Source organism: Balaenoptera ricei, chromosome 17, assembly GCF_028023285.1.
Source record: "Balaenoptera ricei isolate mBalRic1 chromosome 17, mBalRic1.hap2, whole genome shotgun sequence".
NCBI classification, from domain to species: domain Eukaryota; kingdom Metazoa; phylum Chordata; class Mammalia; order Artiodactyla; family Balaenopteridae; genus Balaenoptera; species Balaenoptera ricei.
This window is the reverse complement of record NC_082655.1, coordinates 79,002,410-79,021,975: the sequence shown is the minus strand read 5'-3', so window position 1 is coordinate 79,021,975 and position 19,566 is coordinate 79,002,410. Positions and strand designations below refer to the sequence as shown.

General features: G+C 41.5%; 1 pseudogene; it reads left to right on the top strand.

The window, feature by feature from the left end:
- LOC132351758 (lipoxygenase homology domain-containing protein 1-like) overlaps positions 1-19,566 on the top strand; it is a 172,638-nt pseudogene that overhangs the window by 148,356 nt on the left and 4,716 nt on the right.

Genomic DNA, 19,566 nt, shown 5'->3' with positions numbered 1-19,566 from the left:
CTGTCACTTACCCTCATAACCTCCCAGAAAAGTGATTCTTAATACCCCATTTTGTAGATGAGGAAACTGAGGTTTAGAGAGAAGACGTAGCTTGCCCCCAAATCCCAGTGTCAGAAGGTCGTACTGCCTGCTTTGCACATGGTGCGTCTGATCCAGAGCCGGTGCTCTCAGGTCTCATGCTAGATGCTGCCCCGGCCCCCCGCCCCCTCCCCCAAGTAGAGGCCACCATGCCTGCTCCAGGTTCATTTCTCAGCAGCAGCATCTACCTTTGTGAAGTACCTGTTCGTACCTGAAAGCATACTAGATTCTGTTCAAATAGAATACAACTTAGAATTTTAAAATTTCGGGAACGATGACCATTTCCACCCTGCTTGGTTTTGCTCGTGCGTTTCCTGTCTCCTGCCCTCCTTCATGGACTTGCTTGTTCCTCAAAGTCCAGGGCCCTCCCTGCCTGCCCCCCGTGCACTGAATCACCCCATCACGCTCTTCCTGTGCCTCTGCTTTGCTTACGTCTCTCTTTGAATGTAGTGAATTAGTGTCTCACATCTCTGTCCTCGTACGTGGATTGTGAGAGCCCTGGTTTTTTTCATGTTTATATGCTTGCTTAGGGCAGTGTTTGGATGTAATAAGAACTTCTTAAATGTTTAAATGGTTTAATCTACTTGGTGCACATTTAAAATATTCTTGGAGTAGTGTATATAATAAACAGAATTATCAAAAAATGTGGATATACAGAGTGCTTTAGTTTTGTCCTTAAATTCAGTGTATACTTAACCCTTTTTTTTTCTTTAACATCTTTATTGGAGTGTAATTGCTTTACAATGGTGTGTTAGTTTCTGCTGTATAACAAAGTGAATCAGCTATACGTATACATACATCCCCATATCTCCTCCCTCTTGCGTCTCCCTCCCACCCTCCCCATCCCACCCCTCTAGCTGGTCACAAAGCACCGAGCTGATCTCCCTGTGCTATGCGGCTGCTTCCCACTAGCTATCTATTTTACATTTGGCATCCTTTTTTTGTTAATAATTCCAAGTACCCAAATCAGACATTATCAGACAGCAATTTTAAAAAATCTTCATGTTCTGGCTATGTAGTGGGAGTTTACTGATATTATTGCAATTTTCAAAATGTGACATTAGAGCGATGGGAATGGACTATATGTGCACTTCTCTTCTGCCTTTCTCTCTCTGACCCTGTATCCCAGTCCCGAAAACCGTTTTATTTTCATCTGGGACTATCTTATTATTTTATTAGATTATTTTATTCTTCAGATCTAACTACTGAAATAACTAGTGTGTATCAATAATTTCAAAAAAACATTTACTGTGCAAAATAGTAATTGCTAAAAAATGATATAATGAAAGCTAGTTGGATTTAATCTGTTGGTTTGTTTGTGGTCAATGGATTCTTGTTTCACCATATGAAACAGTATTTCATGGTGTCACAAGTTACTAGTTGTCACGGAAATCAGTAAGGAGTATGTGGGGCAAAAGTAGCCACTGAGTTCGAAATCGGATATGAATTTGCAATTTGAAAAATCAAATTGGAGATGTAGGGAGTTTCATTTACTTTTTTTCTTTTGTGCTGCAGATTAATCTTAAAGATAATGGTGACATGTATAAAACACACATTGGACATGACAACAGCAGAAAGGATCCCAGGTGGTACCTGGAAGAAATTAAACTTGAAAATATAGAGCTGTTTTGTCTACCTGTTGATTCCTGGATAGCTGAGAATGAAAATGGTGCAATACATGGAAGGAAATGCCCATTGTGAGAACTAACAAAGCACCCTTGCCAGGTACAGAATTTCATTTCCTTTGTGATGTGTATTAAAAATTTAAATAATTGAGATTAGTTGGGACACAGGTCAGCAATCTTCTTCTGTAGCTGGCCAAACACTAAATATTATGCTTTGGGGGCCATGAAGTCTCTCAAAACTACTCAACTTTGCCAGTTAGTGAGACACTGCTATAGATAATACATAAACTAATGGAATGGCTGTGTTCCAACAAAGCTTTATTTGTGGACACTGAATTTGGAATTTTATATAATACTATTTGTCAAGGAATAGTATTCTGCTTTTGATTTTTTTGTTTTTTTTCCTTGACCACTGAGGAACAGTAACAAGCATTTTTATCTCCTGGACTCTGTGGACACAGGTGCTGGCAGATTTGACCCAGAGGCCGTAGTTTGCCTCTGCCTGACTTAGAGCATTGGGGCTTCGGGATTGACACTTGTCTGGCTGCTCAGAAGGGAAAATGTCCACAAAAAGAGGTATGCATGTCGTCAGCTCATCTTTCTGTGAACTCTTTTGCTAGCCATTTAAATGTGGCTTTCTTCTTGGCTATACCATGTTAACAAATGCTAGCAATCATGAACTTAGAAGCACCTGAATTCATTTACTAAGTTTTTGTTTTTATTTTTGCCCAAAAGTGAACTCATACATGGCCTTACTTTTCTCTCTATCCATTTCCTGTGTCTCTGATAACCACCCTGTTATTGCTGCCACCACTGTAGTAAAATTGTTCTCTCAATGGATACCCATGGCCTCTTTGTTTAAATGCCCCTGTGTGTACGTGTTTGCGTGCATGCACACGTTTTCTCCGTGTCCCAGACCCCTCGTGTGAAGAGGCAGAGATTTCTGGAGCCTCTGGAAGCAGACACACTGGGTGAGTCTGGGCGTGGCCATGTGTTTATAGCCTCGTCACCCTGGGCAACCTTCTTAGCCTTCCTTGGCCAACATTGCCTTATCTATAAAACGGGGATAAAGGTAGTGCCTGTGTCATAGGATTGCTTTGAGTCTGAGCTAATGCACTTAGTCTTTAGGATAATGTACTTCGGGTACTTAGCTCCTGGCACATCGTAATCATGCAGTAAACACTAGCTATTACCGTCACTACCATTAAATCTCTGTCCAGCCCTGACTTGCATCATGTGATACCAACCTAGTTCTGTTTCCTCTGATTTTTTTCTGTTTTTATCACTGGCTCCACCTGGTCCTTGTCCGTTGAACATGCGGGTTGAAATGCTGGATTCCTCCATGCCTGTTGAGCCTCTCCCCAACTTCTGAGGTTCACTCTGCACAGAGGAAAACCAGCCTTCACCCTCGGCTCTGTCCTCTTTCCTGCCCAGAGCCCCAGTATCCCATTAAGCGACTCGATGTCTCATCATTTTTAATACCCACTCGTGGTCTATTCATTCAACCATTCCACACGCAAAGGTAAACACATGTGTACCAACAGGTACTAGGCGCCTAGTGTGTGCCAGGAGTAGCGAACACCGTGCAGACAGGGCTCCTGATCCCACAGTTGTTCAGTTTTCACGGCTCTCGTTAGCATCTTCAGTCTAACGACCCCCCTCTTCTCCCCTCCCGTCAGTTGCTTGTTTTCTGCTTCCCTCGGAAGGCTTGGCTCCGAGGATCACGGGTGCTTGGAAGCTATCACATCCCCCTCCGCCTCAGCCTGTTTCCCCTACGTGTACGTGGGGAGTCTACCCTCCCCATGGGCTTCCTGTGAAGTAGCCGCATCTCCCCGCGGGACCTCTACGTGTTAGAATGACGCATGCGCCGTGTGCCATAGAAATACTTGGTTCATTCAGATATGGTGAGAAAGATTTAGGATAAGACCAGGTTAATGAATGGAGAAATGTTTTATAATAGTAATTCTTTTTGTATATATTTTGACAGTTTGCAAAAGTGCTTTTTCATATAAAATCTCATTCAGTACGTACAGCTCCAGACCCTAATGGTTTTAGTTGTTCTACAGTCATGTGAGGATGGCAGTGGTGTCCAGGGATGTCCAGAAGACTGAAGTGGAAAAGACAGAAGGATCCTAAGAAATGTAGAATCCTGGTTTTCACCCTTCATCACCCTAGGACCTATCTAAACTATTCACCCAGTTGCAAACATTTGTCAAGAATCCATTCTGCTTTTTAAAAACGATGTATAGAAGAATTTTGAAATCCATAGTACCAATAAGAAAGAGAAGAAATCTTATTGGTTTGTTTTATTTGTTATTTCTCAATCTGCAGTGTTTTAAAAGGCTGAGTTATTTTAAAATGAACTTTATTTAAACTCTATTAGGCAACTATTTTGTATTTTTTCCAGTTGCCTCCTGGTTGACATATTTGCACAATTTTTACATGTAGAAAAATGTGGAGGGCAGTTGTATGGGTTTTTTAAAAAATCCAGGATACAAAAGAAACTTCATTGTGCTTTACATGAACTATTGATTTGGGTTCATTTAACTCGAGCAGCAATAAAGGCTCAGCAGGCCTCCCCTGCACCTTTCTGTTCATCGTTTCCCCAGACTAGCTAATGAAACTTTTCCATTAGCATTTCCCAGTTAGAGGGGTAATTTCTTAGCTGAAACACGCCAACCATTTCTTAAGACATCTTCTCCTACAAAATAATATAAGGTAATACATGATACCTCGCTCTAATCTCAGCCGGACTTCTCATTTTTCTCCGGTTCTGACAAATTAGTCCAGGTGCCCCTTTCCCAGACTGAGTATTTGCTCATTTAGGAGAAAATCATTAAAATAAGAAAGTGAAAAAATAATGACACCTCAATGTTGGGGCATGTCCTGGTGAGCACGGAGCAGGCTGGGGTGCTGAGTCTCCCCTTTGGAAAGTCACGTTGGTGCCACGGAGAGGTTCATTTACTCTTCCTGTGACATCACGGGAAGCCACAGCAGATCCAAACCACTGAATCGATGCTTCTCCGGCTTGGATTTGGAAGGAGGGGTAAGGAGGGGTTGACCTTCAATATTCTAAAATTGTTTGAAGCCGGTTTAGGGAAGAACACAGAGAGGGATGTGGAGGAATTTTTTTTTCAATTAAGCTATTAATACGTTGGGTTGCCAGGCTGCATAGGGTCCTAGGGACCCACTGGAGGTTAATACATATTTTTAATTTGGTAGCACAAAATAGTGCTTTTCCTTGCAGCTGGCCCTTACACTCCGAGCCAATTAATATTGTGACTTTGCCTCTTCTTTTCAAAAGATTGCTGGAATGTTTTCAAAAGATTGCTGGGATATTTTCAAAAGATTGCTGGAATGTTTTCAAAAGAAAAGGATTCTGAGACCATTAGACTCTAAATCATCACCCTTTGGGGGCCTGAGCTAGGTTGCTGATGGGATCAGAGTGATCTCCTCCTGGACGTGAGCCCTGGCAAGTGGAGCTCCGTCACGCACGCGGCTTCCACACCTTCCTGCTAGGTGTTCTCGTCTGCCGTTCGTGGGGAAAGGCCCTGGGAGCTGCTGTTGGCCCTCGGTTGGTTGTCCTGCAGGATCTGTAGTCGATGGCCTGACAGGTATGCCCAGAGCTGATAAGAATGCCGGCTCAGCTCTCAACAGCCTCCTCACATTCTGGCTCCAGGCTTTCTTCTCGAGAGATGGATGGTAGCGGGAGATGAGGTCTGGGGCCACATCTGGGGGTGCATAAATGTTTGATGCTAGGTTTTGGCAAGTGCACACGAGGTGTGCTTAGTGGTTTCCTTCAAATCAAGAAATAACTGTGAGAGAATTATAAGAAAGTACCATCGTAATAATGTGTCTGCTTCAAAATATTTGTGTTTATCAGACTTTAAGTAGTGAGAAAATAAGTGTCTTTCCAAAATGCTTACTGACAACCTACAGCAAGTTTTGGATGAGAACAGCTGAGCTAAGAGAAGTTTAAAAAACAAGAAAGCTTTCCTTAATGCTTTAGCCTTTATCCCAATACCCATATTCAAGGGGAAAATGTGGGCTTCAGAGAGAGACAGATCCTTTCATCGGGGAGACAGCTGAAGCTCAGAGAAGCAGAGTCTGGCCTCAAATCCTGGTCTCAGTCTGGGGCAGATTACACAGGTTTTCTGAGTCTCAGTTACTTTGTCTGTGAAATGGGGCTATGATACCTATACTAGAGTGATCTCTATGACATTGGCCATCCCCCCCAGGGCACATTTGTGAGAGAAGAAGGGCTCCATTAATCATTACGCCCAGACAACAGATGTCAGTTGGGACCATTCCAGACAAACCGGGGAGTGGTCACTGCATGGAGCTTCCATCAGGAGGAGTGAGAGGGTGTGACCACAGTGCTGTCACCTGGGTGGCACTCAGCACTAAATTGATTCCTTGGTCCTTTGCCTGAGACTTGTCTCTCCGTCCTGCTTCCTTCCTACTGCCTGGCTGGTGTCATGATGGGGGGACAAACACAAAGAACAGCTCGGGTAGAGGACAGGCTCTTCTCATCCCCACAGCCAGAGGGGTTCTCTGAAAATGTCAATCAGATTCTGTCACTCTTTCGCTTACTACGCTCCAAAGGTTTCCCAACTTGCTAAGAATAAAAGCCCAAGTCATCACCACCTCATACCAGTCCTTCCCTGGCGCCCCCAGCTCCAGCCTCAGTGCTTCCCGATGTCGCCAGGCAAGCTGTCCCTCTGTCCCCAGGCCTCAGCCCTTCTGCTCCATCCGCTGTCCCCTACCTCCCCGGCCTCTGCACGGCCAGTTCCTTCACCCTCCATCAGGTCTCTGGTCCAGGGGCCTTCTCAGCTAGAAATTCCATCCCTCCCTTACCCTGGCATTTCTTTTCTTTCTACAGCTCAAAGGTACTTCTTTTTCAGCAGTAAGATAAATAATTTCAACCATGGGGATTCAGCCCCGAACCGCCAACGTATATGGTCTCGGACCACAAACCTTCAGTGCAGATGGAGGTGTCTGCACGTGCTTGATGCTGAATCTCATTTACCATCTGTGTCTGAGCTCTGATTCTTTTGGGCAGTTTGTATCAACACGATCACACCACGATGAGTGCTGAGAAAGCTTAATTCTTGGTGACCTGCAAGAAAGCACTGAAACAGTCCATTAATTATATCCAGTTAGAGATTCAGCCGAGGGGCTCGTCTTAGTGACGCTGAGTTGTGCTGCCTGCGTAGGCTTCCTGGTGCCGGGGGTTACACTCCCCAGGTGGTGCCAGCAGGCTCAGGGCTCACCGGGCCCCCTCCCCCCAGCACCCCTCCCCATGCCCATGTGCAGAGGGGCGGGCCCCACACGATCCTGGCGGGGCAACGTTACGCAGTGTTACCTGGGAATATTTGAGCATTGTGGCTGAAAAGACGGTACTGGGGAAGTTCCCCAAACATAAACAGCTACATCTCTTTTCCCGGATTGAGAAAGTGTTCAGACAAAAAACCCCCAAAGCTGACATTTGCTAAACACATTGTGAGCACTTTGACCTGTAAGGTTCATGGCCCTTCAGCCTTTTCCTTAGGCTCTGGGATTTCTTGTTTATGTCACCCAAGGTTGGTAGGGCCTGCAATGTGTCAAGAGTTTGTCTCCCAGGATGGAGGAAAGGGCACTGAGAGGTCATGTCCCCAGGTCACCTGCCGGCTGGAGAGATTTGGGAGACGGGCTGGCCCAGAGACCCTTTGGTACCCCATCTCTAAATTGGGGAGCTAAGTATTTAGAAGGGTCTGGGTGGAGAATCTTTCAGTTAGGGCCCTACTTAGGATTTAAGGTCCCATGAGTTTCACTGGAGTATCAGTGTGTTTGTCCCCAACTCAGGGTGTGTGTGTGTGTGTGTGTGTGTGTGTGTGTGTGTGTGTCTGCCCACAGACATTTGCACAGAGGCACGTCTCTCTAGGGGAGGTCCCATAGGTCATTTCCCAATGAAAATTTGCACAATATACCCCCGGTGGAGAATGGAAATCTGCAACATTAAGGACAAGCAGGAAGAATGATATTTTTATGTGACTCTATCATTCATTTGATAAACGGAGAATTTTGTTGCAGCGGATTGAGAACTCTTGGAGTTTTAGACCAACAGGGAATGAGTTACACCACTGGGCCATCTTCATAAAGAAGATGAGGAGGCCTTGGCCATGCACTCGCTCGGGAGGAGCGTGAGGGGTTTGACTAATGCCAGGTCTCTGCCCCCCTTTGTTCTTCAGTCACTGGGGGTGCGGGTGCTCCTGGGAGAGGGTCAGCGTCTGGGAAACCAAACTCTATTGTCCACTCCTTCTGGCACATATAGATCTAAGATTAGGAGGCAAAGCCAAAGGGCCCAAAGCTAGGTGGACCCTGAAATAAACTGGGAATAGGAGCAAAGTTGAGAGCAAAAGGAGCCTGGGAAGGTAGGCGCTGTTGAAGGCACAGATCTGCGCGAAGAGCAGCCACGGCACATTCTAGATGATTCACACTTGAGCGGTGCTTTGGGCAGCCAGCAGGAGCAGGACACAACACTTACTGCTGGATGGATGGATGGATGGATGGATTACTAGGCGTTCATTTATTCAGTAGTAGTCAGTATTTACACGTGCCGGGAGCTAGGGGTTCAAAACTAAGAAAGACGTGAGCCCTGCACTTACGACACGTGGTTTAGGGGAGTAAGCCAGCCGCCTGCTCCTTTCCGTATTGACTTCTGGGGCTGACTTTATTTGGCCATCGGTACTTCTTCAGAGTTGTTCAATCTTGACATCTTGGATGGGTGAGAGGTGGTCCTTTCCTCCTGAAACATACAATGGCCCTTAATGATCCTGAATGAGCCTGATGGCAAAGGACTCAATTCAGTTCCACAAATAAACTCCTGGTGTCTAGATATTTAAAACCCTCCATTCCAGATAGATTTGTGAAGAGGCTGCCCCTCGTCACCACATAGCTGATACCTTGGGTGATCAAGGGATTGCCACCAAGGGAATGAAAAACTTCTTGGCATGATAGGATATTAAGAGGTGATCCTTCAAATGGAATTGAGATTAAAATCACAGAACATCACCAAATGTAATATATTTTATATATTATATATAATATATTTTTATATAAAATATAATATATTTTTATATAAAATATAATATATTTTTATATAAAATATAATATATTTATATATAAAATATAATATATTAATATATAAAATATAATATATTTATATATTACATATAAAATATAATATATTTTATGAACAGTTAATTGGATTCAATGCCCTTATATGCTCATTCAAAAATCAGGCAGGTATCATGTCTGAGACGATATTTCTAGATATCATCCTGGCTATTACTATATCTGCATTGTGTTTATCATCATGTGATGGCTTTGAGTCTTCACAATCATAACTTTGAGGACTGCAAAAACATAATCTTTTTTGTTTTCCATAACTGATTAAAATCACACCCCTCATGAGGAAACTTTTTAAGGTGATGGAAATGTTCTCTGTCTTGATTATGGTGATAATTAAAGGACTTGTGCATATTTGTCAAAACTCATCAAACCATATACCTTAAAAGAGTGAATTTTACTACATGTGAATAATATTTGTGGACTTAAAAATATTCCAAGCCCCTATTTCCACTGATGATGGAAATCTTAATCCTTTTAATTCAAAATAAACTCCATAAATTCCAACATAGAGCTTAGCTTCTCTTGGGTGAAAACTGGTCAGTTTAGGCTTCTTCTCATTCTCCTCCCTCTCTTACTCCAAGTGGACATGTCAGTTCCGGGAACTCACCCTCAGACGTGGCGAGGACCCCTGTGTGTGCACCACCCTCTGTTCTTGGCCATCCCTGAGGTGTCTCTTTCTACTTCCTCTCTGGGTAATGCTTCCTCCCTCTTAACTTGTGCTGAAGGGAACATGTCCCATCGTGCCTTTGGTTTCCCTCTTGTAAACATCCAGTGAAAAATCATATTGTAGCTTTCTCCCCAGCCATGTGACATTTTTAATATATCCTTGTGACTAAAGAATTATATATGTCCCCATGAAGAGCAAATATATGTAATGTAAATATAAATATAGATAGACAGATGGAATTTTAACTCTTTGTATGCAGTAAGCAGAAGCAGAAGAATCCAAGATTCCTTGTAAGGAAAATCATAAGGATACTATTGACGGCGATATTAAGGCTTGGAGTTGAGTCTGATAAGTCATCATTAACAAACGCTTGGCACAGATTCTGCCCTAAAATGATGTTTGAAAAAAAAAAACTGTGGGGGAAATTTGAAAGATTTTTGTGTCCCTCATGAGATGGTGTTAAATCTTATTATGTAGGCCAAAGGTTTATAAAGCCCAAAGAATGCTGAGCTTTGCAATGATACATATACTGTGCATTCCTTGAGAGATGGGGACATTGTTGAAATGACAATAAATACGGTAAATATAAGGACGAGAGTGTTGAAGATGGTGACATTACAAACACAGGTGAAAGAATGCCCCCCAAACAGTGAAAACAGGCAGCTATTAAAGGAAGTGGTTGACAATTGCGGCAAATAGGATACAAGAATTTTCTTCTGTGCTGATGGCGGATGGGAAAGGCTTTCCGAACAGCTGAAGCTACCGACTAATTGTCGGAAAGAAAAAGTCAACATCAGCTACGGTGAAAAGAACTTTTAAAAAATATTGGCAGAAATGCCCAACATTTACGGGTAACCTAAATCAGCAAGTTAACTTTTTCAAATACTTTTAGCTAAGAGGGTGATAGATACAACTACTTAAGATAACTACTTAAAATCCAGTGCTTCAAGAATGGTTATTTGTAGTCAGAATGATTGGTTAGTAATACCTGCCTTTGAATATGTTCAGGTAAAATGGTCTTTCCCATTCTGTATAACATTGACACCTGGAGACCCATCCTTATAGTTTTCAAGTATTCGAGCTAATTGCAGGTTCTCTTCTAACTCACATTTTGGACTTATCACTGGGATCCCTCAGGAGTTCACCCTTGTGTGTGGGGTGTCCCTCTCCTAAAGATAATTTGCCGGCCTCTACATTTTTACAACAGAATGCGTGTCGTTAAGCTAGAACATACAGCCCTGCCGTTAAACCAACAACATCGAGCCCTGACTTTCATGCCCAAGGACAGACAGTGAACAAAGGATTCCTGATCTTCACTTGCTGTTTTAGCACATGGTATTTTAAGGTGTGTCTAAGCAACGTGGTAACTTTAGAAGTTCCCTTTGCATTGTTAGATAAGGAAGAATTTTATATTGCCTTAAGGATCATGAAAAAGTCTGGAGTTTTTAGAATCTATTGTGATGCATTTAACATTTTTAAAAAGAATCTCCATGCTTTCACTGCAGAAGCAAATGCTTCGTGAATCATGTTAAAGGAGAGTTACTGTTACAGAGTCCAGCAAGATGTCTGTTTCTCCTAGCGGGATCATATGTTTCCTTTCAACTTACAATTTAAACTATGTGACTCTTCTTGATGTAATTTGAGAATAAAATTTAGCGCTCATCTATGATAATCACTTTGTTCTAAAATTTCTAGTACCTTTATTTCTCTTTCTTTGAATTTAGGCGACAAGTTAAGTTTTTTTTTTTTTTCGGTGCGTGTATATTAAACTTAATTTATAGCAGCTTCTGGAAGCACAGAGTTGAGAAGTATTGAAGGTGCATGCAGGTAGCAGTCAAGGTACAGGATGTGGTCATTGCCGTGTACAATGATTAAGGGATGGCTGAGCGTTGTTTGTGCTGTAAATATATGTCTCAGTTCTAAATAATTTTTTAATTTTTATTTATTTATTTATTTATGGCTGTGTTGGGTCTTCGTTTCTGTGCGAGGGCTTTCTCTAGTTGCGGCAAGTGAGGGCCACTCTTTATCGCGGTGCGCGGGCCTCTCACTATCGCGGCCTCTCCTGTTGCGGAGCACAGGCTCCAGATGCGCAGGCTCAGTAGTTGTGGCTCACGGGCTTAGTTGCTCCGTGGCATGTGGGATCTTCCCAGATCAGGGCTCGAACCCGTGTCCCCTGCATTGGCAGGCAGATTCTCAACCGCTGCGCCACCAGGGAAGCCCTCTAAATTTTTGATATGTACATTTTAAACCTTTAACTATTCACTCATTTTTGTCATATGTATTTTAATTTTTTAAAGGTCTTTATTATTTTTAAAAATTTTTACTGAGGTATAGTTGATTTACAATGTTGTGTTAGTTTCAGGTGTACAGCAAAGTGGATCAGTTATACATATACGTATATCCACTCTTTTTAAGATTCTTTTCCCATATAGTTTATTACAGAGTACTGAGTAGAGTTCCCTGTGCTATACAGCAGGTCCTTATTAGTTATCTATTTTATATATAGTATCTTTATTTTTTTTTTAAGCTGTAAACAAGTTCACTCTTTGCCTGAAATGAAAATATTCTGGGTAAACAGAAACAGTGTTTCTCTATAAAGACTTCTGTTCATGCTCGTTCACACACTTGTCTTCATGAAGAATTCTACCATAAGTTTTAGCTTAATTCAATTCATGCAGCTACACAGGTTGTAAGACCAGATCATCTTAATAGGTAGCTTTTAAGATTTCTGTGATTGTCCTAAATTCATCAGTGTTCTAATATTCTGCTTAAGCTCAGCTGGGTTTCACTCTGGGGCATTTTAGAATATGTAAGACGGCACAAAGAAACTGATTTATCTTCTCTGCTTACACCATTTCCCAGTATACCACGTTTGTCTTTTTAAAGGTCAGGTGTGATGGAAGCAGACAGTGTTTCTCGCTTACTTTGTTTTCTTACTTGTTGGACTTTCATGTCTGAGTTCTTTGGAAAATGTTAATGTGAATTTCTATAAATGCAACTGTTCAATTGCACGGAGGATGGTTTAGAAAGAGTTCTAGGATCCTGGAATAAAAAGTACTCGTTGTATCCAAGATATTATTCATATTAGTAGTATCAGCAAGAGCAATCTCTTTCCTAATTAGTGACTTCTACCAGTGTCTCAAAAATTGCTTTAATTCTAAGGTCAAATATAGTGGATCATAATTTGCTGGTACCTCACTGAGCTCTTTTTTAAAAATCATATTTAAATTTGCATCTCTCTAGGATCTTTGTATTTTTTCACTCTCAAGAGGGCTATTAAAAATCTCCATTATTGGAATAGTGATCTCCATGAAGTAGCAGCATGAGTGACCAGCTGTGATTAGAACAGCCAAACTTCAGGGGAAAAAATTGCCACTTTTGTCTAATTAAGAGAGAGAAGAGTTTTTTTTTAATACAATTTCTCATAATAACTGTGGAAGTGTAGTGGTTAATGAAAGTGCGTAATTGCTAACAATAATTATTTTGAAACAGTAGTTCTGGGAATAGCTGAGAGTCTGTATGAATGGGTTAAACATGAAATAGCCAAGAGTGTGTTTGAATAGGGGTGCACATAAGAAAAAGGGCCAAGGCCAAGTACCATGGAAAAACTCACATCAACTAGATTAAAGAATGTTCTGATTCCCTTCCAGGGTATCTAACTACATTCAAATAGAAAATAAATATGAGAAAGATAATACCAGATTTCTGACATTTCAGTGGTGGTTTATGATATCTACGTGTACGCTGGTAGGAGGCCAGGTGCCGAGACAGAGTCTAACGTGTTTATCAACCTCATCGGCACCAGAGGAGATTCAGGGAATCGAAGCCTTCATCAATCCAAAAATAACAAAGTCAAGTTTCGGCTTGGACAAGTATCAAAAAGATCCTTCTAAATTCGTGCCCACAATTTTTACTTTTTCTCTAACTAAAAAGACACTCAAACAGAAAACTCCTGAGATACTCATTTGATACCAGCTGGGAAGTACAGTAGGTGTGGTCATTTCTTGGTGTGCATCTTGTCCTCAAGTTGAGTTGAGGTGGGGCTTAGCCAAGGACAATGCCACCATGAGTAAGTCCCAGTTTCCTCTTCTTTTAAAAACAAGTACCCTCACCCCCCCGCCGAAAAAAAAACCCCCCAAAACCAAGATTCTACCTCCAGATAGGACGGACAGTATAGCTTGTAACAAAATGACCATCCTGCTGACAACTAGAAATGTTTGTCTTTTTAAATTGGTTTTGAAGGCACTGAAGAGCTGCCAAGGCAGTTAGGGCTTGAGGGTCCACGATCTTGGATAGGAAGGAAGTTCAGAGGAGAACCTGGTACTCAGCAGAGCTTTCTGTTCGGTCGTTCGTTAAGTGGAAGCTTAGATCAGAAAGTGGCATCAGAGAGCCTGAGAGGCTGTGCAGAGATTTCGGAGGCTCCTGGGGCGGGGATGCAGCCCAGCAGTGAAGACAGACTCTCATAAAGCCCCACCTGAAAAGAGGGACCTTTGTGTGGGTTCTCCCTGGGGCAGGTCCTGCAGGTCGTTAAAGGGGGAAGTGACCCCAGGAAGCAGCAGTGAAGGAAGGTGGAAGAGAGAAAGAGAGAGGCAGAGCCGATCTGAATGTGCATCCCAGAGGTCACTGCTGTAGGCAGCAGGCACTGGATCCCTGTGACCTCAGCTGGCAGCCTGGGCACCCACAGCCCTGGTGCCAAAGCAGCCTTAGGGGAGGGAGCCCAGGTCCTCGGGCCACGCACAGACAACTCTACCCCTGCCACCATGCTCACTCCACCCATGAGCCCATTTCACACAGGAACTTCAGGGCCACAGCGAGGCTCTACGTGGAAAGCTACAGAATGTTATTGGAAAAATGTAAAAAGACACAAATTAATAGAGATATAGGGACTTCCCTGGCGGTCCAGTGGTTAAGAATCCAATGCAGGGGACACAGGTTTGATCCCTGGTCAGGGAACTAAGATCCCACATGCCGCGGGGCAACCAAGCCCACGCACCACAGCTACTGAGCTCACGTGCTCTGGAGCCCACGTGCCACAACTAGGGAAGCCCAGGCACTGCAACTAAAAAAAAAAAAAAAAAAAAAAAAAAAGATATACTATGTTCCTGGATTGGAGGACTCAATATTATAAAGTTCTCACTTCTCTCCTAATTGATCTGCAGTTTCATTGCAATATCAATCAAAATTCCAGAAGTATTTTTTAATGGAAATTGGCACTCTCATTCTAAAATGTATGTGGAAATGCAAAGAGTCAAACACACCACAAATAATCTTGAAGATTATTAATCTTGAGAAAAACAAAACCGGAGAACTCACACTGTCACATATCAAGATTTATTTTAAAGTTAATACAATTAAAACAGCACTAATTGGTACAAGACAAATAGAGCAGAGAAACAGGCAAAGACCAGAAGATTATATAAATATCCTTCTGTCCAGCATCAAGGAAACAATAGTCTTTTAATGAATTCAGAGAGTAAACTGGGTATCATTATAGAAAAAAAAAATCATGAGCCCTATTTTATACTAACCCTAAAAACCAGTTCCATACAAATTTAGGTCTAAGTGTGAAAGATAAAACAATAAAATATCTAGAACATAGGGGAAAATCTTCATGACCCTGGGAATAGATTAGGATTTAAAATGTTTTTAATTGGACTAAAGTATACATAACATGAATTTTACCATTTTAACCATTTTAGAATGTACAATTCAGTGACATTAAGTACATTCACACTGTTGTGCAACCATCACCACCATCCATCTCCAGAACTCTTTCCTCTTGCAAAACTGAAACTCTGGAGCCATTAAATAAAGATGCCCATTCTCCTCTCTTTGTTCCCTAACCCCAGACCCTGGCTACACCTCTCCACTTTCTCTCTCTATGAATTAGAGTCCCTTCGGCACCTCATCTAAGTGGAATCATACAGCATGCGTTTTTTTGCGACTGGCTTATTTCACTTTGAACAGTATCTTCAACATTCCTCTGTGTTGTAGCAGGTGTCAGAATTTACTTTTTTTTTTTTTTAAGGCTGACTAGTATTCCATTGTACATATATACATCTTGTTTACCCATTCATCCATCAATGAATTAATGCACCTTTTGGGCACTGTAAATAATGCCATGAACATGGGTGTACAAATATAGACTAAGATTTTAAAGACAAAACAGAGAAAGCACTACAAATAAAGGGGGAACTGTAAATTACACCATTTTAATATTAAAGACTTTTGTTCCTCAAGACGCCATTAAGACAAGTCAGAAAGTGTGAGAAGATACTGTAAAATAAATACAGGCTAAGGACTTGTTTCCAGACCATATATAGAATGCCCCCAAATCAACAAGAAAACGACAGAGAACCCAGTTTAAAAGATAAGCATGACACTTGAACATGTCCTTTGTAAAAGAGGTTGTCCAAATAGCCAGTAAATGTGAAAAATATATCCAACTTTGTTAGTAACCATGAAAATACAATGGAAACCACAATGAAGTGTCTGTGCACTATCAGACAGCTTAAACTCAAAAAGAATCACAACATCAAGTATTGATGAGCCGCTGGAGCACCCAGGCCTCTCATACAGACACTGAGCCCACAGGGCATGCGTCAGTATCAGCATTTTGGAGAACTGAGACTATCTACCAAAGCTCTATAACCCAGCAGTTCCCCAACAGCAACGTACACGCATGAAAAGACATGTACAAGAGCCTTCTGAGCAGGGGTTTATTTGTAATACCCCAAACCCAGAAACTATTGTCCACAAGTAATATAGATAAATAATTTGGAATAATCTTCAGCAATGAAAATGAACAAAATGCTGTTAAACAAAACAATGTGGATGAATTTCCCAAAGGTTGAGTGAGACAAGCCAAGCAGAAAGCCAACACACTGTATGCTTCTGCTTGTGGTCGGTCCGAGATCTGGCAAAAGTGATTAAAAGCATAAAGAGTCAGGTTACTGGTTCCACTTGGGGAGCTAATGACTGGATGGGCCATCGTGGTGGGTGAGTCTTGGGTGAGGCTGACATTTTATTATCTGCGTGGACGTGTGTGCGTTGAGTGTGTTGTGCACTTAGAATGTGTGCACTTTATATCTAGTTAACAAATAGTCTGTTTAAAAACTTTATATGTATACATATAAATATGTGTATATGAAATACACATATTTCAGTACATAGTTCATTTGGAACTGAAAGCCACCGAGAGGCAAACAGCAGTGGTAGAAAAGCAGACTGCTGGGGTCTGAGTCCTGGCTCGGTCAGCTACTAGATGGTGTCCTTGGGTGAGGAATTTAATTCTGTGTGTCATTCTCTTCAACTGTAAAATGAGAAAATAAGTAGTGCTTACCTCATGGCTTATTCTAAGAATTAAATGAGTTAATATATAAAAAACCCTTAGAAGGGTTTGTACCTTGTCAGGACTGTAAGAACTATTATTTCCACTAGCAGTAGTAGACAAAACAAATGCTATGATTAAAATTTACAAACCTTTTCTTGGTAGACCGTATGATTGAGGAGGGCAAGAATTACATGTTACATGTTTGTGCGTGTCCCACAAGGCATAGGATAGGACGTTGAACGTAAAATAGTAAGCGGGTAATTTTTATGGTAATAGTAATAATATAGTAGTAATATATAGCAATATAGTAATGTACTAATATAATACTAATAGCAATGCTATTTTTTTCTAGAGAAAGGAAATGTCCTAATGGTCACTGAGTTCATTTTTTATTGTACACGTTGATATTTTTTCCATTGAGGCAGTGTCTCTTGGAAAATTGAAGGAAGTTCTGATTAGTCATGATGGAACAGGTCCAGGTAAGATTTGCTTAGTAAGAAGTTTGTTCTTCAGATTAATTAAAAATAGCATAAAAGGTGGGTGAAAGGAAAGATGAATGTATAACTCATGGAAAATTGAGATGAGAAAATAATTTTCTTTTAAGAAATTATGGCTAGATGAAGTTTTGTTGGATTAGACTTATTACATGACTTTAAAAGCTCACTGCTATGTTATTATGAAGGACATTTCCTAGGAATACAGAAGCTTTATTGTGTGTGTGTGTGTGTGTGTGTGTGTGTGTTTAAAATCTCCAGACCCACTAGGCAGTATTCAAAATTGCATCTATCATGTTTCCCTGCAGGTGCGGTTCCCCTGGCTCCTGTCCTCCACACCCTGCAACAAACTAGAAACTTAGGAATCATCCTTGCTTATCCCGTTAACTCCCTGTCTTCTACCCATTCCACAACTGTTAACTAGGTCTTGTCAACTCTACCTCATTAATATCTTCTTTATCTTTATCTTTATTAATATCATCTTTATCTCCCTTAGAGCTATTGAATTCAAACTTAAATTTATTTGACTCTGGAATCTGCATTATTTATTGCTAAAATGCAACTACATATTTTAACTCATATCATGGTACCTAAACCGTTTATTACATTTATTTCCAGACGCCTTTTTTCCTTCTACTAGATTTTGAATTTTTTGAGGTCTGGTATTATATATTATTCATCTCTATTCTCCCAGTGCCTAATTTAGTGCTTAATAGTGTAGAAATTTAATGAATGACAATGTATTGAATGAATGGATTTAAATCAGTGAAATGATTTTGAGTAAAGCTCTTCAAAATCATTTCACTGATTCACTGAGGAATCATTTCTTACTCAGAAGGAACGAGGAGAGCTTAAAATGACTTTTGCAAGAAAGAAGTGTGTGTATTTTGGTCCAAACCGAGGAGAAAGGAAGAAGAAAAGGGAAGGTCGAGTGTATAGAAAGAAAACAGACACGTGGTAAAGGAGATGAGGATCACATGGAGGAAATTATTAGAAAGAAGCAGAAATAAGGAATTGAACAGAGGGAAGAAAGACACGCTATGCCGCCCCCCACACCTGGCGTCCCTGCAGAGAGGCGTGGCCTCTGCCTTATCTCCACGAGGGATGGAAACATCCACCATTTCCTGCTTTTATCCTAAGTCCCCCGGCAAACAGGGCCTGGATTTGCAGAGCAGCTGTAGATGGGTCAGAACAGGGCGGTTAGCAGAAATCCCTGGCTTAACCAGGCTCTAGGTTTTAGAAATTATTTTGAGACTCCTCTTGGTGATGAGGGAAGCCAACAGTGTTGGAAGATCTAACCCCAAAGACTGCAGGAGGTACCGTGGAGATGCTGTGAGAACAGGACCTTTTCCGGATGAAAGGAAGCAGAGGGAAGTTACACGAAGGGGCAGGTTTTTGAAGGGTCAGGTGTTACTACCACGGTTGGTTGATACAAAGAATAAAAATGGCCAAGGGAAAATTAAAGGAACATTGTGATTTTAAATATATTTAAGGAGCTAAATTACTCATATGGAAAAAGCTTTAGATGGAGGAACCAACAAACTTCTAAATATTGATTTTTCTTTCCACTGGAACACTGATTAACAAATCCTGTGCAGGTATGGAAAGACTTCAGCTAAACTCTCAAGACCCTGTTTTAACTTCCCATTTTAAAAGGAGAAGCTGCTAACAACATTACTCTCTTAGCTTGGATACAGTTGTATCTGTGGGTATCTCACCTCAAATAGAATAAACAGAAAACTTCAGTAAAGAGCCCTGTGTTTACAGCATACCTTGTAAACCTTCAGAATAGGAATTATTTGGGTACCTTAAAACAAACAAACTAGACTCCTGGGCCCACCCCAGAGATTCTGATTTAGTAGGGACTGAGTCATCAGAAATAAAGATTTTTGTTTTTTTTCTTTTTGCAAGCATCTTAAGGGATTCTGAGTCATGTGGTCTCAGACCATTTGTTAAAAAAGCTCTGCTTTCTGACGTAAGAGTTCTTTGCTGAGCTCCTACTTTGTTCCCGGCACTTGTCCGAGGCTGGGCGTTCAAATATGAACAGGGTGCATGTGGCCTCTGCCCTCACAGTCCGGGCTGGGCCGGGGCAGACACATAAGAAATAAGCAGGTGAGGTATGGCACCTCGTCTGAAAGGGATCCTTAGAGTGGCCAGGGGACCTAGCCTTGTCCAGAAGAACACGAAGATTCCCCA